Raw genomic sequence first — 16,411 nt, 5'->3', positions numbered from 1 at the left:
GCGGGGTAGTGCAACTACTTTCCATGAGTAGCCGACTGTCAACCAATCAAAAATGCCATGTTGTATTACATGATCTTTCGCAACAAAAATTACTTTTCTAGGTACGAAGCAAGATCCAGCCGGCTGCTGGAAACCCATACCAATACACTAAATTTAGTACATTATATACTGTGTTTTACAGTTAATAGTTAAAAATAGTTATACATATATATAATATATATAGTTATTTCATACGTACAAGTGGCTCAAAAAATTAAGTTTTGAGTGTCTCTGTCACCGAAATGCACAAGTGCCGTCAATGAATGGGGCTATCATTGCCAATGGACTCTAAAATGTCCACTCACACTCACAATTTTATTCTTGGCTGTTTGCTATCTTTGTATTATTATAATATAGCAATAGTGGCCAACACTCTTCCTTTTTCTTAACAAACACAGCATGTTGTTTGTGGTTTGCATTTTTTTTCTCCAGGCACTCTGGTTTCCTCCCACATCCCAAAAACATGCATGGTAGGTTAATTGAAAGCTCTAAATTGCCTGTAGGTGTGAATGTGGGTGTGAATGGTTGTTTGTTTATGTGTGCCCTGCGATTGGGTGGCAACCAGTTCAGGGTGTGCCCGATGATAGCTGGGATAAGCTCCAGCACTCCCGCAACCCTTGTGAGGATAAGCGGCTCAGAAAATAAATGGATGGATGGATGGACTTCGACAACACAATATTGTACACAAACATTCAACTCAACAAGTTGGTACTCCATTTTTTAGGTCAAGCAACAACCACAGTTGCACTTACTTGGATATGTTTCCATCTTCAGAGTCAGCACCTTTCCTGATTGGGTATTATCACATTCTATGTGACAATCAAGGTTAGGTTAGCCATGACTCGAACATCCTCGGTGTTGACCACACACAACAGGACTATGTTTAAGAAGTTTAACATTTCAGATTGTTGGCCCTGATTGTTTTCCGAGCAGATTGGAGTTAACAAAAAAAAAAAAAACACTCTTAACGTGCCCCACACCACAGGATAATGAGTATATGAATGAATAACATAAGGCCTTGGCTGATTTTGGGTGGACAGAGAAGAAGAGACATACAAATTGATCTGCCTACACTGCTGCTTTAATATTACAGAATGGACAACATGGAAAACCAATAGAATAACATCTATAGCATGACTAGAATAATGTAATGTAGGATTGCGTTTGCATTCTTGCCTTGGACTCAGGCTCTTGTGATCTGTGGTGAGTTCAAGTTCTACTCTTGGCCAAAGTCATCTGGAAAGACTGGAAAGATACAGGAGTGTGTCCTTTCAGTCAAAAGAACATTTGTGAGGTCAAAGAAGGCCTGGCTCACAATCTCTGTTCAAGTACCAACAGTGTTTGACAAATGACATATTCCGGTCTAAATGTGTACCCCAAACAAGATGAACAGAAACTATTTCCGAAGATTACTTCGCAGCACGTTTTCTACATGGCACAAATCCTTTACTTACTGTTTTGAGACAAACGTTGTACAAGCAGAGCCTTGTGCTCAACTAATAGTGTCGTCACATGGCTGGAGGTGTTTTACAGCTGCTAGACGCCATTCAGTTGACGTTAGGAAGTGTCATGTTCTGTGCTGGCTGGTCACCAACTTCCATGCGTCAGGGGCAGTTATCAAGGCCTCAAGCAGAGTCTGCAGTTGACCATTACGACTGAGTTTCATGAATGGGCGATTGTAACAGTGTTTGAATTTAAGATAGTCAAGGCATTTGATAATTCAATTTAATTTAAACCTTTAATTAAACGATTAAAATGATCTTAAGAGGACATAAAACAGATAAAAAACAACAACATTATTTAGAACAGTTACAGTACATTCAAAAGCAAAATAGTTCTTATCATATTATTGAAAATGTAAATAGTAACAACTGTGTTGAGTTTTAGTGTCTGTTGTAGAGTATTCCAGAAAGAAGCAGCCAAATTACTGGAAGCTGTGTTACCAAGTTCAGTATTAATTCTCACCCCTGGGTTGCCAAAATTTTTGACCATGACTATAAAAAGACATATTATGCTTTTTTTTTTCTTGACTGTCTGACTGAACCTTTCCTGTTTTAGGTCCATTAGGATTACCACAATTATTTCTATTTGCTAAATTCCAGCATACTGAGAGGATTTTCTGAGACAATTATATATATCACGTTTCCAACTACTACGGGAGTTTGCAATTTGTTGCCAGTGTATTACGGTGTGTTTAATAATTTCATCTATACATCTACTTTTTGGTCTTCGCCGTATAGCCGTATATAGATAGATAGATAGATAGATAGATAGATAGATAGATAGATAGATAGATAGATAGATAGATAGATAGATAGATAGATAGATAGATAGATAGATAGATAGATAGATAGATGTACTCCACAGTCTCCACTTTGCTGCAGTGATCAGTTTTCTTGTTGCCCTCACTCTCCTCTCTCTCTCTAATCACCGTGACCAACAGCCACATGCTTCGAAGTAAGTACTCTACAAGAGAACCTTAGTCTCGTCCATTGTTGTTTTCTGAATCCAAGTGTTCGTGTTTCTTTCAATGTGGTTTTTGCATTGTCCTGCTGTTGAAGTAAAAACCTGACCATCCCAAACTGGGGCAAGTAGAGCAGAGCAGAGCCGAGGTAGAACTTGCGACGGTGGAAAAACACCATTACCGCTTTGAATGAGAGTCCACTTGCTTCAAGTAACTTTGGGTGTATATTCTTCTACTCTCACTTTCTTCTAATGTGCTTCAGTCCTTGTTGAGGCTGTCCATCTGTGAGAATTTCACAAGAGGCACATAAAGTTAAACAATAAAAGCAAAACACACGTACATAGTTGATCCTTTGATGCTCACTGAGTTGTTGTGCTGATGTCATGCATCACAGTCCTTCAAGCTCTAAAGGTTTGAGAGACTAAAAACAATATTTTGTATTTGACTCTTTTTTAAATTATATTATGATAATGAAGGTATTTATGACCAGTGTTTCATCCATCCATCCATCAATTTTCTTCCGCTTATCTAAGCATGGGGGCAGTAGCTTTAGCAGGGAAGCCCAGACTTCCTTCTCCCCAGCCATTTCATCCAGGTCTTCCGAGGGGATCCCAAGGCGTTCCCAGGCAAGTCGAGTCCTGGGACTACAACGGACCGATACAAAGTCCGCATCACTGCAGACGCTGCACCGATCCGCCTGTCGATCTCCTGTTCCATTCTTCCCTCACTCGTGAGCAAGACCCCGAGATACTTGAACTCCTCCGCTTGGGACAGGATCTCATCCCTGACCTGGAGAGGGCACTCCACCCTTTTCCAACTGAGGACCATGGGCTCAGATTTGGAGGTGCTGATTCTCATCCCAGCCGCTTCACACTCGGCTGCGAACCGCTCCAGTGAGAGTTGGAGATCATGGCTTGACGAAGCCAACAGAACCACATCATCTGCAAAAAGCAGAGATGCAATACTGAGGCCACCAAACAGGAGCCCTCTACGCCTCGACTGCGCCTAGAGATTCTGTCCATAAAAGTTATGAACAGAATTGGTGACAAAGGGCAGCCTTGGGGGAGTCGTGCTTTGTCTGGTCCCTCACCTAGGACCTGGTTGCCATGGGTGACCCCGCCAGGGTCATAAAGCCCCAGACAACTTGGCTCCTAGGATCATTGGGACACACAAACCCCTCCACCACGACAAGGTGACAGCTCAAGGAGGGCCAAGTGTTTAATTTCCTGGCAAATGCAAACATGTTTATTCTTTGTGTATATCGGTGGTCACAGATTCCTTTAGTTGTCAGTTGTCTTCCATCTTTACATTTGTTGCAATTCTAGTTTTATTGAAAATATACCATGTTTTCTTTCTTTGTCTTTTCACATTTGAAGAAACTTGGCTTAACTTTTGAAGACAGCAGCTCGGTTACATCCAGTGCTCACATGTATCGAGCGAAGACTTCCTGCCTGATGGCGAATCTCCATACTGTGACATTTGCTGGGAAACTAGTGAAAAGGTTAATGGTATAAGAAACAAATTGAACAGCGCTTTCACAGAAGAAGCCTTTTGATCCACTCATTAGAGTAAACTCTTTGATATAGATGAGGATATTTTAAAAGGAGTCTTTTATAATCATGCATAACCACCTAACTCCTCTTGTCATGTGACAAAGTGACTATACAGTATGCATGATCCCGAATTTGCGTCAGTTTGGTACGTTCAGACCTGCAGGCAAGTACGGTTCATTATGTTAACGCTTGTTTAGTTGTTAATGAACCCATCCGAATTAACTGGAGGCATAATTTATTTGGCAGACTAGTAAGGCCTTCTCATCAAAAACACAAGGTGACACTTTCTTTTTGGGATAAAAGCAAATGCTATTGACACGGCCTTCACTCACCCTCTTGCAAACGTTCAAACTGAGGCACACATCTTCTGCCTACACATGCAGTAAGGTTTGACAAACAGGAAACAGTGAAAGTTTAAAAAGATTCAGGCTAGGAAATAAGCTGGTGACGGCAGCTCAACGGAAATAAGGTTATGGAAATATTTTTCAAGTATACTAAGTCCACACAGGGAAGCCGTTATTGAAAGCAAGGTTATGGTATAATGACAATATAATCTTATGCACAAAATTATACTGGTCCTATCATCATGGGTTTTGGTGATAGGGATTTAAAAAATTTTAATACAGTATATGTATCTGAGCATCTTTAAAAAATGTCTTGATTCTAAATGAATTTAACTACAGATTAAGCTAAAGATAAAACTGAAGGGTTTGTCACGGTACATTTTTCATTTTCTGTGACTTCTACTTTACAGGATTCATTCATCAACTTGTCAAATGCATGTGATATCAAATATTGGGAGGGCATCTCTGGAAGAATAGCCCAGAGTGCAAATGGGACATTCATGTCAAGTTCAGCAACCGATTTGACTGCAGAAGTAATATTTCAAAAATTTGATGGCTGTCATTGAGAAGCAAGATAAGACCGAAAGTTAGCGTCTTACAGGATTCAGTGTACTGTGTCACACAACATAGACACCAGAGTAATGCATTCATTGTAAGATTTGCCTCAAGGTAAAAAATACATAGTGCATGCAACATTTTATTATCATCATCACATCCATCCATTCATCCATTTTCTGTACTGCTTGCCCTGAGATCATGGGTGAGCTGGAACTTATCCCAGCTGACTGTCACTGGACTAGTCATTTGCTAATTGCTGTATAATCATCATATTTATTGAAATTTCAATTCGATGTTTAATTCATACCATATTTTACATTGCTAAGCCTCAATCGGGAAATTAAGGTTATTTGAACAACCACCTAATGTGATTCCTGGCCCAATTAAGGTCTCCGTTAAAATGCATACACACATTTAGTTACCTGATCGCTAAAGCTTCCTATCTACTGATGTCATGCTGATTTGACTAGATTGTTAAACCTGTCATCTTCAGGGTTCATAGAAATATTTTGGCACATTTTTAAACACTACAGCTATATGTTTTGTGATCATTCAGCCCTACTTTTAAGGGGAAACCTGTTGCATTTTTTATAAGAATGTGGAAATACTTAAGTTGTAATACTTAATGTAATGTATAAATGCGTCAAGATTTTGAGTGTTGATGATACTGTCAATTTATAATCAATATTCCCATCATCCAAATGAACAGATTTATGTGACTGTATAAATATTTTTGTCTGTTCCTGAGAAATACAGGCACTGAATTGTATTATTGCATTCCAATTTTGAAAGTGTTTGAAAGTGTACATATGTTATAGAAATGTTTGTTAATGGTTAGACTGGTACTCTTCCATGAGATAAAAGAACCCAGAATTGTCGCTGAAATAACTTAAAACTGACTAAAGCAATTATAAAAGTAAAACATTACTGAAAATCAACTAATGAAAATCAGGCATTGCAGTCTTTGTGGTTGAACACAATTATTAAAATAATCCAAATAGAACTGACCTGAACAAAAATTATGGTAACCTTAACATTATATTTTGTGAATATACAACCTTTGCATATGATTGTTACTTTAAATATGTGAAAGATAAGTGCACAGTCATGAATGTTTAGCATCATGAATGCAGGGCAATGCACCAGAGCATTACCATATCTGAAATTTTTAGTTGCAATTGTTATTCCATATTTTCTTGCGCACAGCAAAAGAACAGATACTGTATATGTTCTTGTATGTCAGGATTGCCCACTTAAGAGCCTCCTTTATGGAAGCGTTGAACCTTATCAATCCATTGAACTGGGTCGTCATCTACATGAATAATTGTCATTCATTCATCATGTGGAAGGGTAAATAGTAAACATGAAGTATCTGTTCATGGTGACACAACTGGACGCTCTATCTTTTATATCTTTGAAAGGACACTGTATATTGTACTGAATAAAGTGTTTAGAGTTCATGATCATAAATGCATTGCGCAACATCCTCCATCATAAGTCACAAAGCACCATCCCTTTTTCATCCCTTACCACTAAAAAAATTGTTAAATTTCACTCAAGTAAACACGATACTAATGCTACTGTATTTGTAAACCAACTTTTCGGGACATTTATCATGTAAATCAATATCTAGCCAATCATTGTTAAGCCCACTCAAGCAGGAAGTATTGATAACGAGGATAAATTAGTGTTTTGAGAGGGCAAGGGAGGAGGAAAGGCCAGCACATCAGTTCAGGGGTAGACTTTTGTGTCAATGCTACAGTGCATACAGTACAAAAAGGTCTATGGACCCCTGTTCAAATGACAAGTTTTTGTGATATTAAAAACAACCCCAAGATAAACAATTTCAAAACTTTTTCCACCGCTAATGGGACCTATAACCTGACAACTCAATTGACAAAACATATTATTTTCAAGAGGGGAAGTAAAATAACTGAAATAATGTGGCTGTACGCCCTCTCTTAACTGGCATGTGGCTGTGTTCAGAATTAAACAATCACATTCAAACTCGTGTTGAATGGTAGTCAGCGCACACACACCTGCCACCATTTTAAAGTGCCTCTGATTAACCACAAATACATTTCAGCTGCTCTACCAGCCTTTTCCTCACATTTGTTTTGGTTTCTTGCAGAAGCGTGAAGGTTTTGTGCTTACACTGCTATTTTAAACTGTTCATAATTCCCTCCACCTTGTCTAAGGGCCCAGGTACAGCTGAAGGAAAGCAACTTCACTGTAGGTATGGTGATCTTTTGGTGATAAGCAGTGTTGTGTTCTTGCCAAATGTTCCTTTTGTAACTATGGAAAAAATTTTCAAACTTGGATTCACCGGACCGTAACAAAATCTCCCAAATACATGTGGGAAAATGTGTTATTGTCCAACAAAACATAGATTGCCATAAGCAGGAGTCTCCAAACTTTTATCATCGGTGAGCTCATTTTATACAGTGAAAGTGCTGGAGAGCTACTCATGTTTAGTAATTTTTATTAACAATACTAATTTGCATAGCACAGCTAAATGTGCCTGCTTTTTTTGTACATAACACATACAAAATTGTAAAAAAAAAAAAAGACTTCATAATATGTCAAATAATTTCACCAATAATAAATACTAAACATTTGTATACACCTGTATGTGCATTTTAATACTTCCAGAAAGACACAGCCCTGTCTAAAGACCCTAAAAATATTCATCAACAAGCATATGCATGCAGCAACTTGACCACATTCAAACATTAACTGTCATATGCTGAAATTATGTGTATTCATCCCCCGACCTCCAAAAACAAACAGGAGCAAAAGACCGTTTCTCCATTAGTGGTAATTTAATGCATGGAGCCAATTATAATAAAGCTTCAAACACATTTAACCTTGTTTTTAGGCTACATCAATTCTGTCTACATGTATGCATACTTGTACGTGTCTTTTTTTAAATTATTATTATTTTGGCACACTGTGAGTGGGAGTGTCGGGTATGCAATTTAATGTTTTAAAGAACACGATCATATTAATGTGCTTGCCAGTTTCAAGTTTTCATTGGCATACCATATTCAATATGAAAATTCACAATTTAGTGTAAGCCAAGTCCAAAATAACGGACAAAACACAAATAACTTTACCCAACCCCCTATCTAAACCCTATATGAAACAAAAATGTAAAAATACATTCACTAACCTACCTTCCTATACTAACAAAACAGGAGAAAACAGTTCAATGAAAAAACTAAATTAGCTCACTGGCACCAGGATTCAATAGCGAAATACTCAAAGCAACAAGGAGGGTCATGGCAGCTGTCAAACGGGGCTCTCGACACTGCCAGCATCAGGATTTGCGGATCGTGTCTCCTAGCAGCAGCCAATCAGCAGAGCCCACGATGGTCAGTCTCTTTGCAGCAGCCAATCAGCAAACGGCAAGAGCTGTAACAATGACTTTGAGGTAGACGTGTTTTCTTTTCATATGAGGCTATTTAACATTTTGACATTACCAGTGTCATTTTATGCAAACCACAATGATTACAATTGCTATGTTCTTGCTCTTATTAGTTTCAAAACACAAATATGAGTGGACACTTTACCCTCAGGTCAGCAGGATGAACTAAGGTGAACTCTGCACTGGGAAATTAGCATCTATTTAGATTATAACTGGAAGACATGGCTGAATCTTTTTACTACATTATTTGTGCTCAGCTTTGTCAACAATGCTATTGAAAAAAAATATACTGCTAAAAAGATATAGCATGTATATATACATGTTATCATCGCAGTGGGACAAGTCAGCTTGACTTCAAAGGGTATCATTTTGTCCAGTTAAGGAGCCAATTTAGCAAAACGACTACTATTTGAATAGTTAGCAAGGGGTGGTCGATTTTCTCTCTGCAGAAGTTGTTCAGGTAATGTGGGTCCTTCATGATGGCACATCCATCCATATTGGTGAGCAGCAACTTTCCTATATATCCCAGCGCTGTGTCAAAAGCATGCAGGAGATACCAGAAAACAGGCTAGAACACCAGCAGAGATGCCCTTAGGAGGGTATTTGCACTTTTGTGTTTGGATGAACAGGAGGAGCACTGCCAGAGCCTTACAAATCGATCTCCAGTTGACTCCAGCAAGTTAGGGTATGTGCTCACAGCCTGGCAACATGAAGCCTGATAAACATTTGCCAGAGAGCAATAGAAGCGGTGGGTTCACCACCAGTGCCCTTTTCTCTTCACAGATGAAAGTAGATTTACATTGAGCACATATGACTGATGTGAAAGAGTTTGCCTGCAACATTCCCCAGCCTGACGGTTTGGCCATGGGTCAGTGATTTTCTAGGGAGGTACTGTATGTACTTGTCAGGCCATCTGCTAGCCAGATGTAGCCTAACTGCTGCTTAGCACCGGGATGAGTTCCTCAGACTCATTGTCAGACTATGAACTATTGTAGAAACTTGAATCCAGTCCAGCGCTGCTGCTGTGTTGTGTTGCAGAGTGTCCGGGAGCGGTCTTCACGTCAGGTTGTGTGAATGGGAATTATTATTATTTTGTTCTCAGCTGATTACATTTACATCAAGATTTTTAACAGGTGTATTTATATATGTATAAGTATTGCATGTGAGATTTTAGGGTTTCCTTTATTTTTGAGCTGTGTATTTATATTTCTTGGTATCAATAGACTTTAACAGTCATGGGTGTAATAGAACAAGGTTACTTTTCAAATCAGAACAAATCTCACGAAGAGTGGATTATTATAGAGTTAGGTCTCTCTCTTAAACTTGGCTACAATGTCAGTAACTATCCAGAGCATACACAAGCTGAGAAAACAAGCCCCCATTGTAGTCTTTCCGGTCGTATTTACAGTATGTATATTTTAGGTAAACGTGTCAGTGTAACCAACAATCCAAATGCAAGTCATACCTGAATGTGAATGAATATCAGTCCTCACCACTTTTCTTTGACAGGTTTTCCACCTCACTTTCAAATGTGATAGTTTGGAAAATTTGACTTGCGTCACACTTGTATAACTTGTTTATTTTTAAGCAGTCCTTTGGCGATGCAGCCCCGTTAATTATTCTTCCAACTCCAATTCTCAAGAACTCAATCTCATTTTACTCAATATCAAAGGACCATACGTAAAAGACCATTGTATTTGATAAAATATTCAAGGAATTAATTGAAAACTTTATTAGAACAACACCGAAAAGAAAAAAAGAGCGAGTAAAGTTCAAGCATCAGAATTAAGGAGTGTTGGTCAAGGTAATTGCAATGGTTTTAGTGTTTCGCAAACAGTAAAATATACCAAATTCCCAGTGCAGTGTGTTTAAACAGTTAACTATTTAAGCACAAAAACTATTTTAAGAAAATGATTTAAGCAACCAGAATATAAAACCTTGCCAGTGGACAGCATTGTTTATGTCTGGTCCCCATCATTTAGACAATGCAGTGTTCCGTGTTATTAATCATGGCAATGTCTCATATTTATTACTTTTTAACATCTTGGCTTGAAATAAAGGTTGAAAATGTTGTGTATGACTGTGTATGCACATTTTTAAAAGATTTAAAATGCCTGTTAGGATTGAAACAATCCTGAGTCCACCTTTCGCCCGAGGTCAGCTTGGAATTCTAGCTCCCGCAACCTTGAACAGGATAAGCAGTTTTGCAAATGGAAGGATGGATGCAGTCTGTGTGTTGGTTGCATTAATTTTATACATTACAGATTGCTGATAGAAAAGGCTGTTTGTGAATCTCTGTGTGCAGGTTCCGTGACTAACATTGAAATCCCCTGACCTGGACACACAACAAATATTTTTGTTGCTACCAATTATTTTCTTGACACCAATCATATGAAAACCAAAATAGTGTCCCTTCCTGCTTTTGAGACTATACTGGTGGTAATATATTAGATAGTATAACTATTTCTAACCAGGTTTGTACCATAATACAACCAATTGACATAATTGTTTTTTTTCTAATAAATGGCAAAACATTATTCGTAGTGTAAAATTTTTTTGTTTGAGTTTATGACTTGCACTTTACATATGTTTTACTTCTGTGTAATTTTTGTTTTGAAATGATATAACTGAGAGGCCAAACTATATAATACAATGGAAATACCACTGCACAGACATTTTAAAGTAATATCTCAACTGTCATACAAATGTAAAAATTTTTTTAGCACTGTTAGTAAATAGCAAAACATGAATCTTAAACCATATTTTTTGTGTGTGTGTCTCTAGAACCTTATGTTTCCAAAAACCTTTTGTCAAATTCTGAATTTTATCCTCTCAGGGACTTGACTTTAAAGGTTCCAATCAGTCTTTAATTAACCTAATGCGATTTTTGGAATGTCAGAGGAAACTGGAGGCAGACAAGCTAACCACATGCTCCACCATGTATATATTTAGAATCATTTTTCAAAATAACCACTGGGCTGTATTACATATAAAATGTTTCCTTTACCACTTGTCCTCACCAGGGTCACAGGTGAGCTAAAGGCAACATTGGGCGAGAGATATTTGACATGTGAGTCCATTATGTCACAAATCTCAAACATGCCCATATCTCCATGGTACTCAACAAAATGCCCGCCAACAAGCATGCCTTCCACTAGATGGAAATAACCTGCCCACTCTGTCTGGTCTGAAAATATAATGAACACAGTGACCCTGGCAGCTGGTGAAAGCAGCCCCTAAATACCTTGTTACGTCCCCGATGGGATGTTAGTTTCCCATGGCTGCCCATTATTATCAGAACCTTGGAGCCACGAACTAAAGGATTGCGGCTCCTGCTACAGTAGTGTGATAGACAAGGGTCAGAAAGGTCACATAACATGGTGGTAAAAGCACTGCTGATTAGGGCCTTTGAAATACTTTTTTTTTTTTTTCCGTCAGGTTGATTACACTGTTCCTGTATTTTTCAAAAGGAGGAACACATGGTATTGCGTGTGCGTGGAGTGTGTGTGTAGGGCCGAAAGGTTATTTTGGTTTCTGCTACTGAACATTTTTGTGCTTTTGATAATGTATCAAAGAACACAGAAAGACAGGGCAGTTTTCTCATATGTTTGGCAGATTTTGTTATGGTCTCATAAAATCAAAACTTTTGAGCCTTTTGGCCATGATTTAAAAAAAAAAAAAAAAAAAAAAAAAAAAAAAAAAAAGATATGGTTGGGGCAAGCACAAGACTGCCCGTCACGCAAAAATAAATAAATAAATAAATAAAACATACCTACAGTGAAGTGTGGCGGTGGCAGCATCATGCTTTGGGACTGCCTCAGCTAACTGGGGCCTTTGTCAAGGTGGAGGGAATTATGAACAGTTCCAAGTAGCAGTGAGTATTAGCACAAAACCGTCAGGATTCTGCTACAAAAGGAAAAACAATGTGAAGAAAAGCCAACTATGAAGCAGAATTTTATTTTGAGTTAATGCAAGGCGTGGTGGAGGGAGTTATGAACAGTTTAAAATAGCACTGTAAGCACAAAACCTTCACGCTTCTGCTCAAAAGCAAAACAAATGTAAGGAAAAGGCTGATAGAGCAGCTGAACTGTATTTGTGGTTAATCAGAGGCACTTTAAAATGGTGGAAGGTATTTGCTGACTCCCATTTAACATGAGTTTGAATGTGATTGTTTAATTGTAAACACAGCCATATCCCACTTATAAGAGGGTGTACACACTGATGCAACCACATTATTTCAGCGGTTTATGTTCACTTCCATTCATTAAAAGATTACAAATATTTCCATCCATCCATTTTCTGAGCCGCTTATCCTCACAAGGGTTGCGGGAGTGCTGGAGCCTATCACAGCTATCATCGGGCAGGAGGCGGGGTACACCCTGAACTGGTTGCCAGCCAATCGCAGGGCACATATAAACAAACAACCATTCGCACTCACATTCACATCTACGGCCAATTTAGAGTCTTCAATTAACCTACCATGTATGTTTTGGGGATGTGGGAGGAAACCGGAGTGCCCGGAGAAAACCCACCGAGGCACGGGGAGAACATGCAAACTCCACACAGGCGGGGCTGGGATTTGAACACCGGTCCTCAGAACTGTGAGGCAGACGCTCTTACCAGTCGATCACCGTGCCGCCTACAAATATTTCAATTACTGTATATGTCAAATTAATGGTAGAAAAAGACCAAATGAAAGATTATGATTGTTTGGCACAAGGCAAAGCACAGTAGGCTGACTGAAAACTGAGAAAACAATTTTATATCAAAAGATGAAAAAGATATTGTGTTATTAAAGTGAAAGTATGAAGTTTTCAAGCTGACAGCCAGATTTGAATGTACAACCCCAATTCCAATGAAGTTGAGACGTTGTGTTAAACATAAATAAAAACAAAAAACAATGATTTGCAAATCATGTTCAACCTATATTTAATTGAATACACAACAAAGACAAGATATTTAATGTTCAAACTGATAAACTTTATTGTTTTTAGCAAATACTTAGAATTTTATGGCTGCAAGGTCACGGGCATTCAATGTTGGTTTTCGGCCTTGCCGCTTACATGCAGTGATTTCTCCAGATTCTCTGAACCTTTTGATGATATTATGGACCGTAGATAATAAAAACCCTAAATTCCTTGCAATTGTACGTTGAGGAACATTGTCCTTAAACTGTTCGACTATTTTCTCACGCACTTGTTCACAAAGAGGTGAACCTCGCCCCATCTTTGCTTGTGAATGACTGAGCAATTCAGGGAAGCTCCTTTTATACCCAATCATGGCACCCACCTGTTCCCAATTATCCTGTTCACCTGTGGGATGTTCCAAACAGGTGTTTGATGAGCATTCCTCAACTTTCTCAGTCTTTTTTGGCACCTGTCCCAGCTTTTTTGGAACTTCATGCAGCCAAACAATTCTTAGTTAATGATTTGCTAAAAACAATCAAGTTTATCAGTTTGAACATTAAATATCTTGTCTTTGTAGTGTATTCAATTAAATATAGGTTGAACATGATTTGCAAATCATGGTATTCTGTTTTTATTTATGTTTAACACAACGTCCCAACTTCATTGGAATTGGGGTTGTAGATCTACCTTCAATCCCCTTCCCCTTGGGTTTCTGCCCCCCAACACACACACACACACACACACACACACTAAAACCACCCTGCACACTAAACGTCATGTTCACCTGGCGGTCTCAGAGTGCACCTCAGTCGCCCGCGAGTATGCAACATTACCATGCACAGCACACCGAAAGTATGCCAAACACGAATTGTTACCGGTTTGATTATGTATTTTTGGCAATGTGCAATCAATTAAAAATATAAGATACGTGATCGACTTACCCGACGACCCAGTGAGAACGGTGACACATGCGGTGATTTTCCAAGCCCGGTAATATGCAGCTGTCCGCCCATAGATCACCACTATTATATATATTTTCCTTGATTTGAAGTAGCGAGCTATTTAATTAATTCTTTTATCATTTTGTTACAAACTGGAGTTAAATAATATGGCCAAGAAACTTTGTCTCCTTTGCGAGAGTCTGCGGTGTCTCACAGCTAGGCTCTGTGTGCGGCAGCTTGAGTGCACAGTAAATTGGAGGGCACGAGAAATGATTGACAGACTATTTGGTCACGCCTCCTGTCTCTACAGTCTCTGATTGGCTATTCTTGTCTTGCCGTGTACAGTAGTAAAATAATAATTACAATTAGAGGCATTGGATTGGGCCAGATCCATAATTTTTCAAAAGACCATTTAAAAAATATTGTACTGTCAGTATTAACATATATGGCAAAAGTTTTTTTTTTTCAGTGCCTATTGGCTGTTTAAGATGTTAAAAATACTTTATGGCTACAAGGCATTTGTTGTTTTTGCCATTAATTTGTTTAAGTTCAGTATGATAAATACCATTCTGCACATTGTACTTTTGCCTCATGTGTAAATCCAAATAAGGTCACCCTAAATAAACATAGTTTGCATGTAGAAAAGCAAAAACAAAGCTGAATTAACAAAAAAAAAAAAAAAAAAATCAATCAATAAATAAAAAATACCCATGCATGTTCTTGTGTACGTAGCTTTTAAGGTTTCGTCAGCTAGTGAGATAATGAAGATATGTTATACTAAGACAGCTGGAAAACCCACACAAAAAGTAAAATGTTTATTTTCAATTCCTGTATGTGCCAACTGGTGGGAATTCATGTGTACAGTGGCCTCATTTAAAGTCTTTGGTGCAAACGGCAATCAGATTCCTGCACGTTCCTCGTCCACATAAGCAATGTCACTTGTGTTTAGGTTTAAGCCGCTGGGAATGTATTATCCCGCATGTGGAGATAGCTCTGGCAGTGATAAGTGGCCTCTGCTGACAGATTCCTCTGGAGCATCAAATCAACTACACCTAGGTCTACCTGAATTTGAATGAAGGGCAATCCTTGCAAAGATTCACCTGCTGTCACCACATTGTTTAAATCATTCCATGTGTAACGGCTCTTGTGTCTTCACTCCTGATGCCCACCTTTTAAAACTACTATCCAGTAAAGTGAACATTTGCCATCCCATATGGTCGTTGAGTTGCAGGCTTACAATCAAAATAAGGCACATTTAAGCACAGGCTGATCTCAGGGTCTTATTTAAATTCTAAAATGCATGCATTTGACAGGAAATACAAATTATGCACCCTGACTACGCTTGTGGTTAGGTGTAGGCCTGTATGACACAAGTCCGTCAATGGCAGTCTCTGCACGCATACAGTATTGGTGAAATGAAACCCTGTAGCCCCGAGTGTTGCAGATAAGTGTAGTTCACACCAGGACAGCATTACAGTTGTGAGTTTAAATCTGGCCATTCTGCTATTTTGGGTATGCACTCAGCCTGCACACTTGGACATACACCAAATGTTTAATGAGCAGATCCACTTTTTGAAAACAAGTTTACTGTATTCACACATTTCACACATTAACAGTAGCAGTAAAACAGAAAAATGCTATCCCATGCTTGGAAATATTACATTTTTATCTGCATGTACATATAAAAAACCACTCACTCGATCTTTCTTACTTCAACTTGGCATGCACCAAAAAACAAAAATATCAGTGAGGGAAATGAAAACCTTTTCTCTTTTACACCTAGCAACCTTGTGTATGACTTGCCAAACTAAGCTCAATCAAAGGCTGTTCCAGGCCTGATTTGAGGAGTGTGACGTCAGCATTTTATTAACATAAATAGATCCGTCAGTCAATACTCTGTCTGAAGGATTTGCTCCAGTATGTATGACCTAGAAGACAATGAGCAGCCAGCTGCCTGGAATCGACAGGTGGTAGCAGGTCTGACTGGTCCGCTAAGTTTCCCATAATTTGTAATACACTGGTCGTAAAGTGAAGCAAGAAAACATCGAGACGGCTGACCAGCTGACACTGGATTTCTTGGGCACAGATGGATTTAGGTAGGATCAGTCTACTCCACTGAGTACATGGATGATCATGTTTAGTGGTTTGTTTACATGGTCATACTTGCAGTAGCATGTA

The 16,411-nt window shown here is 38.6% G+C and overlaps 1 protein-coding gene across 2 annotated transcripts in view; it reads left to right on the top strand.

Annotated features, from left to right (window-relative positions):
• The first annotated feature begins 7,084 nt into the window (after window positions 1-7,084).
• il12ba (interleukin 12Ba) overlaps window positions 7,085-16,411 on the top strand; it is a 35,318-nt gene continuing 25,991 nt past the window's right edge. The window contains exon 1 of one of the 2 annotated variants that reach the window (XM_061788534.1): window positions 7,085-7,194. The gene's annotated coding sequence lies outside the window, so the exon portion shown is untranslated. Of the gene's footprint in view, window positions 7,195-16,190; window positions 16,330-16,411 lie in introns of those variants that run through there. The other variant, XM_061788536.1, reaches the window with a different exon arrangement.

This window comes from Phyllopteryx taeniolatus, chromosome 10 (genome assembly GCF_024500385.1).
Source record: "Phyllopteryx taeniolatus isolate TA_2022b chromosome 10, UOR_Ptae_1.2, whole genome shotgun sequence".
Taxonomy (NCBI): Eukaryota; Metazoa; Chordata; class Actinopteri; order Syngnathiformes; family Syngnathidae; genus Phyllopteryx; species Phyllopteryx taeniolatus.
Note: the sequence above shows the minus strand (reverse complement) of the source record. Positions and strands in the feature narration are given on the sequence as shown.